This window comes from Euprymna scolopes, chromosome 8, assembly GCF_053919585.1.
Source record: "Euprymna scolopes isolate OS-2025 chromosome 8, ASM5391958v1, whole genome shotgun sequence".
Taxonomy (NCBI): Eukaryota; Metazoa; Mollusca; class Cephalopoda; order Sepiida; family Sepiolidae; genus Euprymna; species Euprymna scolopes.
In genome coordinates, this window is record NC_136489.1 from 112,371,691 (window position 1) to 112,379,190 (window position 7,500).

At 34.8% G+C, this 7,500-nt stretch overlaps 1 long non-coding RNA gene across 11 annotated transcripts in view; it reads right to left on the reverse strand.

Moving 5' to 3' along the window:
* LOC145283714 (uncharacterized) overlaps positions 1 to 7,500 on the reverse strand; it is a 617,725-nt gene that overhangs the window by 552,698 nt on the left and 57,527 nt on the right. For 2 of the 11 annotated variants that reach the window (XR_013868714.1, XR_013868716.1), the window contains exon 1: positions 1 to 1,730. This exon is cut by the window's left edge and continues 1,450 nt beyond it. The exons of the other annotated variants lie outside the window; for them this stretch is intronic. This is a non-coding gene — a long non-coding RNA (uncharacterized LOC145283714). Of the gene's footprint in view, positions 1,731 to 7,500 lie in introns of those variants that run through there. 11 annotated transcript variants of the gene reach the window in all.

Genomic DNA, 7,500 nt, shown 5'->3' on the forward strand with positions numbered 1-7,500 from the left:
GGCAATCTTAACCAGCGCAGAGAAAGAACCAGACAATGTCCATAGAGAGTTAATCTTGAAATCTCGTCGAAAAAGTTTAGCTATAGCATTCTATCTCACTAATCGGATTTCTTGCCCACTGACAGTCACTTCATCAAATATTTTTATCATAGTTTGAAAGTATAAATCTTTGCAAACAATAAAGGACTCAGTGTAGAAGAGTTGCGTGAGAGTGGACAAGTGTTAGGGAGATAATGTGCTTGCTACATTCTTTATGGAATACGTACTTGGGAGACTGAAATATCTCGGAACGGAATAATTTTTGCAAGCAGAAAATGATGTAAGAATATTTTCATTTTCGTGAAACACTCATCAGGAAGTGCTGTAAGTGGTGAGTGGAAAAGGTTAGGATATGAGGATTATATTACTACAATGTTTGAAATTCAACAGGAAGAAAACAATGTAGAGATGGAAGAGTAAATATTCGCCCTAGAAAAGACGACATGATTCCATTTCCGTTTGATGAAACCTGGGTTTTTTTTTCGGTGCAGACCATCTACGAGTGGGCTAGTTGTGTACAAATCCCAAGAGCAATAGGAGCATTCTATCAAGTGACACAATGTTCATCGAGTGAGATTGGAGATGCATCGCTGTAGAACTAAAGCTCTCTACCGACCTAAGTGATGAAAACAGGACCGTTGCCAGCACTATTAAATTCATCGCTGAATTGCTACAAAAAAATAGGGACGTGCCCAGAGTGATGAAAACAAATTTTCCGGTTACAGTTATTGTCTTTGGTGTGGTTTCAAGTGAGGGCCACATCATGCCAACGCACATCTTCGAATTCGGCTTTAAATTCAACATCAAAGTTTACTTGAATGTGCTGAAGAGTGTGGTGATCCCCTTGTGCAATCAGGTGGCCGCTAGCAGACCTGGGTGTGGTAGCAGGACTCGGCGCCGGCCCACCAGTCCAAAGAGACCAAAGCTTGGTTTCAGAATGAGTGCTACTCTTCTTTAGCTAGCTTCCTTCTTCCCCCAAGCTAAACCAGCTGGACTTTGTTTGGTCATACGTCGAGAAAATCACCAACATGACCTCTCACAACAGCAAAGCCAGCTTGATTGCCGCCATCCACTGAGTATTCACCGAGTATTCGCCGAACTCCCGCCGGCGCTAATAGAAAAGGTAGTTCCGGACTCGTATTGAGGCGGTGATTGAGGCTGAAGGCGGCTACATTGAATAGATGTCAGCTCTACTGCATAATCAAGTTACCTGAATTGATTTTTTCAATAGAAGCTTTAAAACAGAACTGTAGTGTTGTTTTCTTAAGGGCTACATCTTTATCGTTTCACCCTATATATGATGGACCGGCCAATCGTATGAGTTCTGTCACAGCAACTAAGTTGTTCGGAAGTCTACACAGATTCTTTGTTTATAATGGTGAAAGCTTTGTCCAGAACCTAACCACCAAATTAACTTCAAATCGAGAAGGCAAAAAAAAAAAAATCCGCACAATGACAAATTCTTATTTAAATGTAACTTTAGAATATTAATGTAACATCTCAATCTGTAGCCGATTTCTAGATTGGACAAACCAGAAAACACTAGGATACTTCAATTAAATGTCAATATGAACAGGTAAAATTACAGAGAATAAAATGCAAATCAAATGAGATATATGTTCTTTAAACAGTTACATTAAATTTAGGTTTAAATCTGCAGTTTTTGAATAAATGACAAGTGCTAACTTTCTTTTGAGCGCCACGGTGTACACACACACACACATATATATATATATATATATATATATATATATATATATATATATATATATATATATATATATATATATAACTACTTCATTTATTCACATAAATTTAATATACGAAAGTATAGATTTATGCGTAAACTTTAAGTATTTACTTCAAAAGTGCTCAATACGTAGGTAGAGCTAGTTAGTAATTTATAAAATATATATGGCGATTAAGCTACACTGAATATTCTGCGTTTCATCCAGCTATAGGATTCGTCAGGCTTATGCGCGAATTCTGTGGTTACTTCTTGTTTTTATATATGTTGAGGATTTCTAGTTGGCCAATCAGCTTTCTAGTATCCACCGCGCCCCTTCCTATCAGCCAATGGGCATGCATTTTATCAAGCAAATATTCAGTGTAGCTTAATCGCCATATATATTTTATAAATTAATTACTATATATATATATATATATATATATATATATATATATATATATATATATATATATATATATAGCATGATCACGTTGGCACACACATATATAATATAAAAGTGGTATTGTCTGTCTACGGAACGGTCTCTACCAACCTATTCTGTTTATTTTTGGTCTACAGACTAAAAATTGATATATGTGGTATTCGGACTTGTAGAACAAAGTTCATTTGGGTTTTAGTCGTAAAAGTAGCTGCTGAGTGGTGAAAATTGAGAAACTGGAACTTGGCTAGCGTAGTTTAACGTAATGTGTGTTCTCTACGCATGCGCAAATATACATTGATACTGCATTTATTTGTTGGTTTTAATAGGCATGGCTAAGATAATAGGGAATGCCGCGAGAAAGCTAAATGTGTTAGTTTCGATTCTAGCTGATAGTACTGACGTTATATGCTTTTGATTGACTACAATGTAAAAATCAATAGAGGATTTTCTCTATAATAATATATACGCAATCTCTATGAATTAAAATATAATATTTAAGTGCATTTTACTACCAGGCAATATGAAAGGAACCTTTTCTCTGTCTCTCTCTGTGTCCGTGTGCGTGTGTGTGTGAGAGAGATAGAGAGAGAGAGCGAGAGATAGAGTTCCTTATGTACTCGAAAACGGCTAAATTAATGTTAAAGTTTAAAGCACGATTGCAACATGATATTTAAAATGTAGACACAAGCGATTATATAGAAAAAAATATGAAATCAACAGTAGGTTTTCTACAGTGCAATATAGATTACCATGTATTGTGGAATAAGTCACTGCAGTACATCGCGATGGATCACCAACTATAGCAAGCAATAAATCGATTTGATTGAAAAATGAACGATTTCGCAGATTTTGATGACAATAAAAATATGTTTGAAGCAGTTCTTAATCATCATTCAACCCCCGGGCAACGTCGACACTCCCTAATATTATATATATATATATATATATATATATATATATATATATATATATATATATATATATATATATAACAAATAGTGTAATATATGTGTATATAAATGAAACAGTAATACCATGCATATATATATATACGTCCAAAAAAAACGGGCCCCGTGTACACTTTATGCGATATCGCCATTATTTATTTACCGATTGCCCTTATTTTAGAAGACATGGCAGAATCAACGATCGTGAGTACACCAAGACCTCAGTGGGAGCTGGGACAAAGAATACACTGTGTTAAATTTTACTACAATACGGGCTCGTTTAAGAAAACACAGGACAGTTTCATGCGTCAGTTCAAAAGCAGAATTAAGAACTGGGTGGACAACTTCGAGAAGTATGGGATCGTAGAGAACCTCAACGCTGCCAGAGAGAACCGTCCAACTCGGGACGTCCCAAGAAACGAACAGCCGAGCTGGTCGAAAGAGTGAGAGAGTCTCTCCAGCAGTCCGAAACGCTCTGTGCGTAAGCGAAGTCAGTTCCTCGGTATGTCCCGTGAGACTTGCAGGAGAGTGCTGGTGAACGATATCAGGGCTTACGCATACAGAATACAGACGCTGCAGACCCTTACAACCTCAGACAAGAAGCAGAGGAGGGCTATTGCAGTCGAGATGCCCGAGAAGATCGAGGAGACACCAAGTTTCCTTAACCTCCTTTGGACTTCAGATGAAGCCCACTTCCATCTTGATGGAAAGGTGAACTCCAAGAAAAATATCTTCTGAGGTTCCTCCAGGCCAAATGAAGAAGCCACCGAACCCCTGAACTCTCTTAAGTGCACGGTGTGGGTTGCAATCTCGGCCAGAGGCATCATCGGGCCAATCTTCATCGAAGAATCTGGCGCAGCAATGACAGTCACCAAGGAGCGGTATGTGGGGGTTCTCAAAACCTTCAAGATTGAGCTCCAGACCATCTACCCGTCGCTCATGAGCAAGTTCTGGTTTCAGTAGGATGGAGCAAGTTCTCACACATCAAACCTATCTTGAGATTGGCTGAAAGAGAACTTAGGAGGCCGAGTGATCAGTCTCAAGACTGATTTTGAGTGGGCACCTTATAGCCCGGACCTAAGCCCCCAAGATTTTTTTCTTTGGGGATATCTTAAGGACAGAGTCTAGGCAGGAAAACCCAGAACCATCACCGAACTCAAGGAAGCCATCAGGGAGGAGATGAGAGCCATTACCAATTCGGTCTGTAAGAACGTCATGGACAACTTCGTGCTGCGCCTCAAGAAATGCACGGAGCAAAATGGAGGCCATCTACAACATATGCTGTAGAACGGAGAAAAAAGGCCAAAGACCCTAATGTTTTGATGTGATGTTTTGAATATAATAAACTAGTTATGACCATAGTTTCATTTCATTCGGGCAAAACACTAAGAAACTTATATATATATATATATATATATATATATATATATATATATATATATATATATATATATATATATATATATATATATGAATAAAAAAGAATACAAAAAGTATAAAAGCTTATAACTTTTCTTTATTCGTTTTCAATTGGTGACGTGCAGGAATACAAAATAATATTGTGAAAAAAAATTAAAAAACTTTTTTTATAAGTACATAATTTTCGACCGATCCTTCAGTCTTCATCGGTGTAGTAAAAGTATGAGGATGCACGGGGAAAAGGGGAATGGAAAAGGAAGGAAGGTAGAGGAGGAGGAAGAGAAGAAGGAGGAGTAGAAGGAGGTATAGCCAATGACAAGGTGCCACGTCAGTCTTAAATATATAAACATATAAGTACGCACATACACACATGCACACAGTACATATACACATACAAACGAAAAATTAAAAAGTAAACAATAAATAAAAATGAGAAACGCGTCTTTAACTGTCTAATCCTTTGAATTCTAACGATATTATTTATTCTAAGAGAGAATAAGAATTCCAAGGATATAAGACGTTATGAGGAGAAACGCTATGATGCTCATTTGTAATTTAACGGCTATTTCTCGTTCGAAAAAGAACGAAAACGTCGTTTCTAAATTCAACCGTTTTAAGACAAAAACGAAACGCTACTTTTTATTAATTTGTATATTAATATGTACATACACATACGTATACAAAAAATACTCACATGTACAAATATATACATATATATATACGCACATATGCATGCATAAATGCATGCATATATACATATATACATATACTAACAGACATACATGTACATACATAAATGCTTGCGCATACATTTACACGTAGAGACAGTTGTACATATATATACAAGTTTACATATATATATATATATATATATATATATATATATATATATATATATTCAGGCAAACATTATTAAAAACAACAGAGATACCTTGCTTAATGATTCTTTTTTTTCATTTTTTCGATCTTTCGTAAGATTTTTTTAACTTCAAGATGGAAGGTATTTACAAATGTTCCATGGTTCACACGAGCGCTTTCGATTCTTTCTTGAATCATCATCAGGTGGAGATAAAATATTAAAAATAGAAGTGAAATATATAGTTACGAATGATAAAAAGAGTCAATGAAAAGTCAATTAAAATATACATTTACGAGTGATAAAAAACTCGATTAAAAATTAGGATGATAAAAGGCAATGTTAGTAAAACCAGTCGTATACTGGTTATGCTAAACATTTCAGCACATTATTGCTACTTTCAAAATTAATGCTATTTATAGTGAGTGAATTTTATATGGTAGACTTAGAAAATTTATTTATAGTGAGTTTTATATGGCAGAATTAGAAAATAAAACATTTAAAAATAATATAAGGCCCCCTATGTATGTACGTTGTGTTGACGACGTACTCCTCTTAGCTGATAATGACGAACAGATATATAAACTTCAAGATCTTTTTCAAAAAAACTCTGTCCTTAAATTTACAATAGAATTAAATGATAGCAAACAAATTCACTTTCTGGACGTCCGTATAGACTCATCCAACAATATTGTCAACACAGCTGTATACAAAAAACCAACTAGTACAAAATCCAGCCTCTTGAACTTTAAGAGTGAGTGCCCTCAGCGTTATAAAATTGCCATAATCAAAAATCTTTTAAACCGTGCTAAAATGATTTCTTCTACGAACAAAAACACTACTAATAGAAATTAAAAATATCAAACAGGTTCTTATAAATAATTACTTTACGAATTATATTGTTGATCAAATTAAACTATTGTTACAGTCCCCTAAAAACCTTAGCAGCAATACTAGTCAATCTTCTAACACTAACCCTATAGACATATTTTATAAAAACCAAATGACACCAAATTTTAGAGTGGAAAAAAATAATTAAAAGCATCATACATAGATATACAGCACCTCTAGAGAACAATTTTAAGATTAGATTTATTATATACTATAAGAAGTATCGAACCTAGAACCTCATCGTTAAAAATAACTCCTCGCCGGCGACAAAAATGTTGGAGCAAACCAATATTGTGTACAAATTTCAATGCCCCTTAGGAGAGTGTAACTCCGAAAATTAAAACGCATATATTGGACATACAAAAACAACATTGTCCCGTCGATTAACGATGCATTTGAACAGTACTTGCTCAATATACCAGCATTTAAAAAATCAACATAGCTGTCCCTCCTCTAATCTTAGAAAGGTCCTCGTGGACAACACAAGGATTTTGCAACGAGAAAGTAATTGTAAAAATTAAAAATACTTGAAGCACTATATATAAAAACCCAGCACCCATCTATAAATAGCATTAATTTGAAAGTAGCAATAATGTGCTGAAATGTTTAGCATAACCAGTATACGACTGGTTTTACTAACATTGCCTTTTATCATCCTAATTTTTAATCGAGGTTTTATCACTCGTAAATGTATATTTTAATCGATAAGCATATGAAATTGCTATTTCAATCGATAAGCATATGAAATTGCTATTATATATATATCATATTATAATCTCCATATAAAATATTTTGATTGCCCAACTTCCCATAATAAACAAACGTACTGGAAATTATACAATATAGCGTCGCTCTCTACAGAAGAATATCGTGCTAAAATAACTAACTAAATCAAACATATTAACGGATCGCTGTCTACATATTACAATCGTGCTAAAAAAATTAACCGATTGGCGTCGCTAAAAAGAACAACTAAATTAAACATATTAACCGATTGTCGTGGCACTCTAGAGATTACAATCGTGCTGAAAATAAACAAGATTAAACATACAGAACACAATAACTTTGTTTGTTTGCTTTTTTGTTTTGTTTTTTGGGGGTTTTTTTCTTTTGTGTGTAAATTTCTATATTAGCTCCACCTCCACAATTTTCTTTAACATGGCGACTTTTCTAGGTT